This window comes from Pezoporus wallicus, unplaced genomic scaffold, assembly GCF_028554395.1.
Source record: "Pezoporus wallicus isolate ANWC-B61680 ecotype Strahan unplaced genomic scaffold, APGP_CSIRO_Pwel_v1 scaffold_3294, whole genome shotgun sequence".
Lineage (NCBI taxonomy): Eukaryota > Metazoa > Chordata > Aves > Psittaciformes > Psittacidae > Pezoporus > Pezoporus wallicus.
This window is the reverse complement of record NW_026635478.1, coordinates 7,648,458-7,660,824: the sequence shown is the minus strand read 5'-3', so window position 1 is coordinate 7,660,824 and position 12,367 is coordinate 7,648,458. Positions and strand designations below refer to the sequence as shown.

General features: G+C 35.7%; 1 long non-coding RNA gene across 1 annotated transcript in view; it reads left to right on the top strand.

The window, feature by feature from the left end:
* The window catches only part of LOC130608646 (uncharacterized), a 39,072-nt gene that overhangs the window by 25,778 nt on the left and 927 nt on the right, over nucleotides 1–12,367 (top strand). The window contains exon 2 of the long non-coding RNA XR_008974597.1: nucleotides 11,620–11,706. This is a non-coding gene — a long non-coding RNA (uncharacterized LOC130608646). The remainder of the gene's footprint in view (nucleotides 1–11,619; nucleotides 11,707–12,367) is intronic.

Here is a 12,367-nt window from a genome sequence, read left to right as displayed (position 1 = left end):
GATAGTTAACAACACTCAAAACCTAGAAACCCAAGATGAAACGAGCTATCACCTTTCCTCTTTAACAAACAAGATCTTTAGTAATTTTGGATTGATAGACCAAAGTTGCCAATATATCCTTTGGGGATTTTGCCTTCCACTTCTGTACAAACCTAACTGCAATCTCTTATCAAATCATCGCTCTATTTACAGCATGCCTTTCCTACTAGCAAGTGTCTAATTGACCTTTCTGAGATGAGGGAGTTCTGCCAGCACCCTGGAATCTCTCAGTCACTGTTTCACTACTTTCTCTATGAGGTTTCTTAGGGAAAAAGATACACAATGGTTAGTATGAAATGGCTTCTTGAGATTGTATATTTTATTTTATTTCTATAAGAAATAATAGTACTAACTCCTGGTGTGCAATATTTGCTCAAACAGGAAAACCTCAGTCCATGCAATATGCATTTTTTTGAGTTAACTTATTTGCAGCTTGTGTGTGTTTTTCTCAGGCTGTGGACTATAGAGTTTAAAACCAAGTGTAGTCTACAAAATATTTAGTTTATTTTATGCAGCATAGTGCTGGAAACTACTGCAAATGATTGCAAGTTTTGTAAACTTTTGGTTTTTTCTTGTTTTTTTTTTAATTTTCAAACTATTAATTTTGAAATATTTGCCATTCTACTTAATAATTTGTATTATTTATGTTAATTTTGGTCATGTGTGTTTAATATCACCGACCCAAATACTTCTGCCTGTTGCACTCAAACTAAATGACTATCTCATTTACTGTGTCCTACATTCTTTGCTTCTGTCTTGTGTTTGGTAATGTAATTGCATATGACAGGTGTCTCATTTTTAGCTGAGATGTGGAGGGGAAGGGTATTCACGTGACCACTCAAAAATGCGGATATTGGCTCAAAAAAGTTGCATGACTGTTAGATCATCAATTGGATTTTCTTCATTCTATTTTATACACAGGCATTGCTAAGTTAGCAGTATTAACATTTGCTGCTAAGAACTGATGAAACCAGTGAGTTGTTTCATTCTTTAGTTAAAAGCACGAGTTGTTCTCTGCAAGCCTGCCAGTTTAAGATCAGAGAGCAGTATTTTGACAGATACTCTTTTGTGTTTTAGATGTCAGTAGCAGGTTTTCATGTCCCTCTTGTCCAAGAAAGCAGAAAATCATCATGGAATTCCAGTGGCTAAATTGCTTTTTGTAACTGCAGCCAAATGATTTATTTGCTTCACATTTTGTTCAGTTGCAGTCATGTTGGTGTAAATGCTGCCTTCTCCCATCCCCAATATGTTATTTTAATGATGTTGAAAATCTGTCCTTTCAAAATGCATTTATTTAAATGATACGGCATGTTGTAGAGCGACAGAAGCAGAGTCAGTTGATCCTTTAATGTTACTCTGAAATAAAAATTTCAGGTGACAATTGTCTCAGTTTTCCTAAAAATAATCTCTGAATCTCTAAAAGGCAGCAAGCAGCATCAAGGCATATGTATAATTGTAAATCAAATTTGGCTTAGGACCTCTGCTTACCTGATGTAATTTCCTGAATACCTTTCTGCATCCTTTGCAATTTCTTTTCCCTGTGTGTAACGAGATGCCTCTGTTTCTGCTTCACACAATCTTTTTCCCAGTGCCTTTGTTCACTTTTTGTCTTGCTATCTCGTTTCTTGTCCTTGTGCTTTCTGACTTTACTCCATAGAAGATTCCCAGCAACTCTATCCAGTATTTTGTTTTCTCTCAGCCTCATACTGTAATTATTCTTCATAGCTCTCAGCCACTGTGTCAATGAAGTCTTTCCTACCCTCCCCCCCGCCAGTGGTAAAGAACTCTAATACCACTTTGCCAGGTGTTTGCCATCTTTTTGTTTGCATTTCTTGAAGGCAAATTTCTTCTAGGAGTACAGATACTCCCTTCCTTTAACAGAACCCTCATTTAAGAGAGTTGTAGGTAGAGACAGGCTTTGTGCTTGTAGGCAAAGGCAGATTTTGTTTGAAAATTATAGAAATAACAGGCAAAATAAATGCATGTAGTCACTTATTGCTTCGGTAAAGAAATAATAAAGACAGCTATAAAGCATAGGACTGTTATCTTCACCCATATCTGAATCTGTATGGAACCCGAAGGACTTGTAGAAGTAAAATTCGCTTTTCTTCCCCCACCCCCCAACTTTTTATTTTTTTACAAGTGCACTTACTAAAACTCATTGAAAGAGTTGGTAAATTGCGTATTACATCCTGAATTTACCATGTCTGAAGCAATAAGGGTGGTAAATGGAGGCAGATAGGCACGAAAATTAGAAAAACTGTAATGCTTTCAGCTCTTGTTGAACATCTAGATCGCTGAGAATATAAGTCTCTATGAAATCTACTGAAGAGGGGAGGAGAAGGCTTCTAAATTGCTCTTCAGGCAGTTAAGTGTCCCTTTATGCTTTTTGAAATTAGAGCAGTATCACAGAAACATGAGACAGACTTCTATGGTGGACAGTATTCTTATGAAGGTAAATTAAAATCTTTGTTTGTTGTTGTCAGATTACACTGATGGGTAAACTCTCTGCAATATATACATGGACACTCAGAGCAAAGTTCTAGAAATACTTGCAGACTGGGTGCAGCTCATTGGTCTTCTTTTTTTGGTTTTTTAATTGAACAACTGCATTTTTTTTAAAGCATGTTTGAGCTAATTATTGTCAAGCTACATGTGTAACAGTGATTACTTTCACTGCCCTAAGTACATCTGAGAAACAAGAAGATTCTTTGGGTTCATTATGTTATTAAACTAAATGACATTTGCTTCAGACTGTGCAGTTTTCTCCCTTTTTCTTAACTAGTAGGGATGTTCTTCCTCATATAGAGAAAGAAGGTTCCATGTTTGCAGCTGATGTCATCCCAGCTCAAGGTCTTCTATAATGTGAGACTCCTGTATAGCCTGCAGATGAACTTTTAAACTGTTCGCCCAAGTCACTGAAGCTGTAGCAACCACGAAGTATCTTTTAGTTGCACTAGATGAGGTGTCTGAGGTCTGGGGAGCTGGAGCTGTCCGTCACTTTGAGCCTGCGGGCCCCCTTAAGCATGAGTTAAATGATGATACAAATTTCTTCCTGTTGTAGCTACATGTATATAAGGCATGCATTGTTAAACCCATTGAATATAACAGCACTGCAGTTCATTTTGTTAGATGGTTGTGAGCTTAGTGTCTGCTATAAGTTAACTCAATCTCTGCCCAAAGCTTGGGGGAACCCTATCTAAGGTTTTGCAGCAAACAGATTTTTACCTTAATGCAACAGCATTAAAACAAAATAATGATAATGGGGAGCTCAGTATTCTGGGTTTTGTCAAGGTTTGACATAAACCCATAATCAAATCATTTTGCTTTGAATTTTTCTGTGTTCCATGGCTAAAATGAAGTCGAATACCTACTGGATGTTGGGGATTTATGTACATATAGGGGGGTATGTATCATGTATTTTTTGTAATGGTTTGTAAGCTTTGATTAAAAAATTTTCTAATTGTGAAACCTACTTAGTATTTGGAGAATAACGATTCTTATTTTGACTTTAATGCATTCACTACTTTTAATAAAGTATTTTCAAATAACTTATTTGGTTTTCTTCCAGATTGGTATTTTGGGTCAAATTCAGGTCTAAAGTGGACAGGTGCAGCACTATTGAATTGGTGTCTGTAGGCGGTTCCCCACCTTTGAATAGCTGTCACTCTTTCATTTGGGAATGGAGTTACTATCTTCCCCCTTTATGTGTATGGAAGAATGGCATTGAAACAACACTTTATGAGTCATATTATGTAAACAGTAGTTGATAAACCTATTGGTGCTATATTTTACTACTGCATAGGAAAGCCAGGAGTATTATTTTGATCCCAAAGTGATTACATGTCCAAACATGCTGCAAGAAGTTAATATTCCTCCTAAAGACACACAGACCATACACAGTGAAAGAACAACTTTATAGCTAATTGGAGGTTAGCTGGGTTCCTTTCTAAATTGGTTTTTCTCGGTTTTGCAGCGAATGGCTTTCCTCCTTACTGCGAATGACAAGATTTGCCATTCTCTTTTTTTTCTATTCCAAGGTTATTGCCCTCTGCTTGGTGATTATGTTCTGGCCATGTATGTCTGGCCTTCTCCAATATGATACTTCTGTTGTGTCTGTAACTATAGAGTTCCCCTGCCAAAGAGGGCTAGCAATACAGATGTACATACATTACGGGAGTTTTCTGATACACGATGAATCCAGAGTGAAAACCTGTGAAAATTGTCATGAGAATTTGCTTCTGTAATTAATTCTGTAACTTGGGTTTGTTTAGGTGTTCTACTTATACTGAGGTTAGTATTTCTTAGAGTACTTTAAAACTCATAAAACCCCTTAAATAAAAAGTCAAGGAAGCAAGCAAATGCTGGCATCTGATTCTTTGTCTTTTCAATTAGTACAAAATGAAAGGAAACATGGGATTATGTTATTATTTTATGATGGAAGAAATATACTTTTTTTCTGTAGATTAATGGAATTTTATATTTATTAATGACATCATTTTGAATTTTTAGATTAAGATCACAGAAGAAAAGACTTGCCACAAAATTTGAATATAGAGGCTTGTAGCAAAGATGGTTGAAGAAACTTAATTTGCTTAACTGCATCATGACAATGGTAGTGGTTTTGGTTGGTAAACATCTTATAACTACATAACTACTTCTGGGACAGTTAGCTAGGCTGCCTGATGGGCACCCCACCCCTGTTCTCGAGGGTTCCCTGTAGAAAGAAGGGGTGGGGGGGAAGGGGAAGAGAAGGCTGGAACATCTTTAATACTTAAAAACCCAGCACTTATTAGCTGGAGGAACAGTTCCATTCCATGTGTTGATTTTTGTAAAGCTTATTTTCTTGTCACTTCCATAATAGGCCTGTTACATTTTTGGGGTCATCTTTACTTCTGTCTACAGTAGGTCCCAACATTTACTCTATTTCCAGCTGTCACTAAGGAAAAACTTTGCTTTTCATTGAGGTATTTGTTGGCTTGTTGCAGCTGGTCACTGTGTGGGTTTGGGTTTTTTTCTGGTTTTGCATTCTTTTTTTCCCCTTCCTTCCCCTCTCCATGCTTTTGTGCAGTTTTGCAGCATGTCTGGCACCCAGATTTTGGATCCATACTTTCTTTTGTCCTCAACAGACAATATTTTTTCATGTGTGAAAGAACACTTCTGGTACTTACGATGCATGTATGTAATTTGTTGCAGCTTTCTTGTGTATACAACAAAACCCTCTAGTTTCAAAGTTTGTCCTTAATTGAAGTCTGGCACAGCAGAATTTCTTGTTTTTCAATGGTTATTAAGCATGTTATCAAGATCTTGCAGAGACACCATCATAATCTTACCTGGCAGTATCCCTGAAGTCATTTTCCAAGCCTTCATTAGAAATTATTTTAAGAACCACAGAATCTGGAAGTGCATATGTCTGTATATCGTGTTTATACTTTCCGTTAATGTTACATTAAATGATGTTTGTCAGATGGTACTGTGAAAAGCATTGATTTGGAGTATTGATAGAATATCAGTCCTTCACTCTGTTGCTGTGTATTGTTCTTATCCATCTAAATTTACTAATGTGTTTATTTCTTCTTTCTGTCCCCTGTGTGAATAACAAAAGTTGCTGCGTGCAATCTTAAGCCCAGGTCGCCATGTGCAATCTTAAGCCCAGGTCATATATCATGTGGTTTTGCAGTTGCATATTTGAGAAATAGATACTCATTTCAGAGCTCCTTTCACAACCACTTTCTCAATGAAATGTAATGCAACTTCAGATTTGGAGGGGAGGAGGACAGAGTGAAAATAAACCTAGGTAAATGCTTGACTTACTATGCTTACATTAATGAACTTGATTGAACTGGATTGACCTCAAGGGAGCAGATTTTTTTTTGTATGAATTTTACAGGGTGCTTTTTCTGGTGGGTTTCACATGAGACTCACTACAGTGGTATATTTTTTAGTGCTTCCGTATTTAGTCTTTCAGTTACTCTGAATCTGCTTGTGGCTTCCATTCCACATCAGGAAAGAACCCTATCCAACAGTCAAAAAACTCTCATGTGTGAGGGTAGTATTTCTTTTCATCACTGTTAAAAGTAACTGATATACTTAGCTACTCATCTAAAATCAATAGAACTTTTCTTGTAACCTAATGTTTCATGTAATCATAGAATAGTTTTGTTGAAAGAGACCTTAAAGATCCAACTTCTCTGCTGTGGCAGGGACACCTTCCACTAGACCAGATTGCTCAAAGCCCCATCCAGCTTGGCCTTGTATTTTAAGATGGAATTGTTTTTTGTTTAACTTTGTTTAATTATTTTTTTTTAATAATAGCTCAGTCAATGAAATTGCTCTTCTATAAACTTTCTTTTGCTTTCAGAAGTATTTCTTTACTTTATATCATCTTAATGTCATGAAAGTGCAATAGCAGTTCCTAACTTAACTATGGATAGAGAAGTACTGGAAGAAAATCCTACTGTTCATATGCAGTCTTCTGTGGGAGAGAGTTGGGAATAGAATTTTATCTAGAAATGCTTTGGTTTTGGTAAATATGTTAAGATATCCCTTAATACAGAGACAAGTTTTCAGGAATACAAGGTCCCTGAGACCCAATGAAAAGTATGAAGCAGCAAACTTTTCTCTTGGTGAAGAACAGTCGGGTTAGGGAACACTTGAAAAAAATCGGACATCGGTAAGTCCATGGGGCATAATGGATTGCACCCATGAGTGCTATGGGATCTGTCTGATGTTGTTGCAAGGCAACTTGACTGTCTTTGAAAGGCTGTGGTAATCCGGATGTTTCTGAGGACTGTTACCGCTGACTTCAAGAAGGGGAATTACAGGTTGGACAGCCTCAGGAGGTGAGGTGGTGTTGGAACAACTAATCCTGGAAACAGTTTCCAGAAATGTGAAGGACAAGAAGCTTATTTTAAGTATTCATTATGGTTTTATGAAGGGGAAATCATGCTTAACCAACCTGATAGTCTTCTGTAATGAGGTGACTGGTTTGATGAGTGAGAGGAGAGCAATGCATGATGTTTGCCTTATTTCAGTAAGATTTTTGATGCTATTTCTCACAATATTTTAATGAACAAGCAGGAAATATGAGTAAGCTAAGTGGACAGTGAGGTATATTGAAAACTGACTGGCTGGGCCCAGAGAGTTGCATGAATTCCAGCTGGAGGCTGATTAATTCTTCCAGGTCAAAGCTATAAGCTGTAAAAGGGCACATTCAGTAATCTATTTTTTTTTTGTTTGTTTTCCTGCATTTATGATCAGCTTCACAAAGTCCCAGAGCTGTGTGTTTTCTTATCTACAGGTGTGAAGTAAAAGAAAGAGAGAAGGTGAATTTGGTCTTTTTGCTTCTTTTGGTTTGGTTAATGAGGTGTGGATCAGCTTTGTTCTGTTAACATCCCAGGTCACATTCATCTTGAAACTGCACCAAGTGGATTTAAGGAGGTGTTACATAAGAATGGTAAATAAAGCCTACATTTGGGTCAGAATTCATCGTTACAGGTATTTATAGTTTCACTACCAATGCAGTCTTGCTACTGGAATATTTCAGGAACCCATTACCATCTAACCTAAACAAATCTGCTTTCTCTTAGCAGCATTTTGTTAACAGATGTAGCCCAGAGACTGAACTTTGCAAATTGTGCATTGGAATTGAGGCGTTTCAGCTAAATTCAATAAATGTTGACAACAGTTAACTAATTGCACAAGAAAATTATCACCAAATTGTGAGGAAATAAAGTTCTCATTTGTGATTGTGGTTTTTTTTTTTGTTTGTTTTCTCTTTCAGCCTGGAGCATCTTGGGGTTGTTGATATTTTAGAAGGGAAGGTGATACCATTTGACTTTAATTTTAGCTATTCAAATCTACAGTTCTTCTAAATCTTGCTATAAAGGGCTGCAGAAAAGGCAGCACGCATACTTGAAGACAAAAATTGTTACCAAATAGACTCACTTGCTAACTTTATTTCCTCAAAATAACAATTTTTCAAAAGTGTAGTATTTGAATGAACATTAAACAAATAGGCTAGAAAAGTTGAAACTTCATGTTAAAATTGCTCCACGCCGATGTAAATTATATATCCAGCATCTAAGTACTTAGCCTGTTCTCATTGACCTTGACAGCAATTACAGAGGTCGTATTTATCTATAGGGAGCTGGAGTCTGAACAATTTATTTACTATATTAGAAGCAAGGAGGCTTTACTTGTACATACACACAACTATGACTTTTCCTTTTTAAAGTAAAATCTTCTGTGGATATTGCAAATACAGTTTTCATTTATACTGAGATCTTGTGAGTCTTGTGAAAGAAAATGCATAAGCCAGGATGTATGTCTTTTGTCTTTTAACTCCATGAGCATGAATCATGTTGAAGGGTGCCCTTTCGCTGTGATGTACCAAGAACAGCATTCTGTCTTGTGCCATGCACTCTTCAGTGTGCTGAGCAAAGATAAACAGCTACACAGGTAACTAGTCCTACTGGGGAATGGGAAGAGTATTCCTAGAACAGCTACCTGAGTATTTAATGGCTGTTTTTAGGCAAGTATAATTGTAGTTCAGGAAATGCTTCTTTAATATGGAATCATTAGTGGTTAGATATGGTAAAGAAAGTGTAGAACCAACCAGGATTAATTTTTTTGTATTTGAACTATGTATCCAATTTGTATTGATGAACAATGATTTTTATATACAGATTGACTTAAACTACAGGCGTTACCAATGCCCAAACTTAGTAATTAAAGAGGCCATGTAAATTGCCTTTTATTAAGCTTAGGCACTATCTTTCAGTAGTGCACTTTTGCTAATATTGAGTCTCTTTTTCTCTATTGCTCTTTCACTCTTCATTATTTCACTTTTTTTTAATTGAAAGAACTTACTTTATTCTGTCCTTTTCATACAAAAAACATGAAGAAATGGTGACATGTTTTACAGAGGCCTCTTCTAACTTATTTTTGTGTAAGTACAGTGATGGATTGTTTTGAGTGCCAAAGTACAAATTTTCATTAGGTCAGGTGAAAACAAAGACAATTCAAGTTTCCTTCATCTGTTGTAATCAGAGCATCTCCATTGCCAAAGGGGAATAGCTACCCAGTACAGTTTCCATAGCAGCAAGTTGAGCCAATAATGATTTTCAGTGTAGTGTGTCTAATTGTAGAAGGTGAAACTCAAAATGCATGAAGAGGACTTCCTTCTCTTTCTATAGGGCCCTTTGTATAGTTTCTTTCTTGAGAAGTGTCCGGACTTTTACTTCCAAATGGGTTGAAGGCTGTGGGCACTTCTCTCACTGACTCTCAGGACATTTTTGAATATTCTATCGGAAGGGTTTCAGCTGGTATTGAACATCTTACACCAGTCCTGCACAAAGAGCAGGATTTCTCCTAGACAATATTTTTTTTTTCCTAACAATTTCTTTGCACTTTATTTTTTAATAAAACCATGAAGAAGAGATATGAGAATGTTTTCTTTTGGGAAATTAAGTCTCTACATCACTTGCAGTTCAGATAAAAAAAGAGCTTAATGTATTCAGGAAAAAAAAATTAAGTTTAAGTTATCCTTCTTTGAGATTGTAATCTGTAGGAAATACAGGAGATCAATAGTTAATTCCAACACATATGTAGTTCAGATCCTCTTTCTTTTCTCAGATTCTTCATGAAGATGCCAATTGCAGAGATTAGTTTCAGAGAGGTATCTGGTGACAGCAAGGACTCAGCTACCAACTCCATGAAAGTTTTTCACTCAAATTTATACACTTTGTGTAGCACTAGCAACTCAGAATGGATTTCTGCAGATACCCTGGAGACACAGGGATCCTAGTTTCATTAGCATTCCTATGGTTTATTCATGATACATAGATGCCTTAGTTTGTCAAGGAGTAGCAAATGGGTATCAGCTCTTTTTTGCTATTATAATTTCAGTTGGCAGGTTAAACTATAATAGCAAGTAACTTTAGGTTTTTAATTTCTTTTATGTTGACCTGCCTAGGAAGTAGCATTTATTTTCTTTGATTAAAAAGAAGTAAAATGTAAGCTAGCGCTTCCTAATTAACTTTGTGCTGAAGAATAACTGCAAGTGACGAAGAAAGATTCTTAGAGACTTTTAGGATGGTAAAAATGTATTCCACAACTGATGTTCTGTATGGTATAGCATTCAGAAGAGGTGAATTAGTCTGCTGAATTTTAGTGCCTTATACTGAAAAGAACTCACTATCCTGCAAATATTTCAGTAGTTTGTACAAAGTTAATGTAGGGCATGTATTTTTTATGACTTATAATAGTATAAATATTTATTGAGGATTTCAATTTTGTAGTATCACTTTAGTATAAACTGTTAAGCTCTTATTATACAAGATCAATATTTAAGAATTGGATTTAGATATTTAATTTTACAAGATACATAGCTTTACTAAATGTAAAAATATTCCTTTGGTGTATGTTTTTCACCTTTAAACTGAGTACAAGTTCATTGTCCCTTGGAGGAAAAAGTAACATCTTCATTTGTGATCACAGTGCTTTTCATAGGTTACAACTAAGTGCTTTTTGACAACTTAGGCATGTCTTTGGCAACCAAAACATTTTGGTTTAGAGCTTGAATTCAGTAAAATAGCAAAAACTTGAGTGAACACAGACATCTTATGTCGTCACCCTATAAACTGAATTTGAGTAGTTTTCCATTATTTTTAGTAGTGGTGAAGTATTGTTTAAATTTCCAGAAGTCTGATATCCAAGTTAAAAATAATCAGTTACCAGTACATTCAGTAGCAGAAGAAGGAAGCTGTCTATAGCAAATTGATTCTTTCACTGTCATGAGCAGATTGCCCAATCCCTAAAAGTCGTTTTTTGTTCTACTCCATTGACTGTGAACTCTAACTTTGCTTCTGGAGATTTATTGCCACAGATAAGTTTTGTGGCAATAGCCTTTTGATCTCCTAGATCAAGATTGAATTATAATGCATACCAGACTCTTTCAAGTTTTGAATTTTCAGCTTTAGAGATGATTTTCTCTTTGGATAACTATTTTCAATGTATCTTTATTTTAAAATACCTTTTGCTTTGTATAATTTGCTCTAGTCTTCAAAGATATTTTGTACAACTTCTCAATAAATATTTACTCTTAATTAATAATGTGTAACAAAGTTATTTTGGGGTTAGACGTTCATAAAACTTCAAATGTTCAGTGTTACAGAACCAAATTTTTTCTAGCTTCTTAAGCATATTTCTCTTGTTTTATTTGTATGGGATTATTTTCACATACATGACAGATGGGTATATTGGCTAGAAAATCTTTATCAAGTAGCATACAAAAATATGTGGCAATGTACAGTGCCAGGATGATAGATGGTTTGGCAAAATGCTCATGACAGTATGTTTCAATCATATGTGGACTTAATTCTTCTCTTCAGATCTCACTGTTGAATTGTATGAGCCTAAATGAGGTCTGAATGTTTTTTGCCCTTTCTGTCATGGAACAAACTAAATGATAGATAGTGCATAAAAGCAGGGTGATTGATAGCATGACATGGAAGACATCTTTGTTTTCAAACACTGCAAATGTGAATGCTGACGGAATTTTTTGCTTTTATTTCTTAGGCCTTGCATTCGGACTGGTCAATTGCCTGACTTGTATTGCCTTCTGGAACACAAACAAGCTGTGCCAAGATTTCACCATGATGGCAGGTATGTGATGTATCCTACGTACCTATGAGAGAGCCAGTTCTGTTACAACTTCTTAGTGATATGCTGTTTTTAGAGATGCAGCATACCACCACAATATCTGCCAGAAAGACAGTTTTTACTATTTTCTCAATCTGGCAGTCGTAGCAGTGTTTCTAGCTGAGCAGACCTCTGTGATTTTACACAGAAGTTATCACTAAAGATTGAATGGCCTTTCTTATAGTTGCTGGGTTTATCTGGTTATATTCAGAACTTTTCTTGCTGAAACATATTAATTTCTCTTCAGAAAGATGTATTTAATTACTTAGAAGGGAATCTAGATTTTTTAAAAAGTAATATATTACAATTTAATTCAACTGATACGGGAAATAAAAAAGAGAGAGGTTCCTCAAACACTTGTTTTATTTGTACAGAAAAAGGAGTCTGCACAGACTTGAGTAAATACAAATTTGAGCTAGCTGAAGGAATGATGTAACATTCATACATTTACAGATTTTTTTTTGTTACATTATTTTCTTCTACCTTTATTTTGAAATTCATGGCTTGTTGTGCCTTTTCCTCTAATTGTGCATCAGCTATTGATGGAATAGCAATCAAGTATGAGGAGGATCTTTTTTCTTTCTTTTTTAACGTCTCATTTAACAGAAATATTTCTCATGAAGCT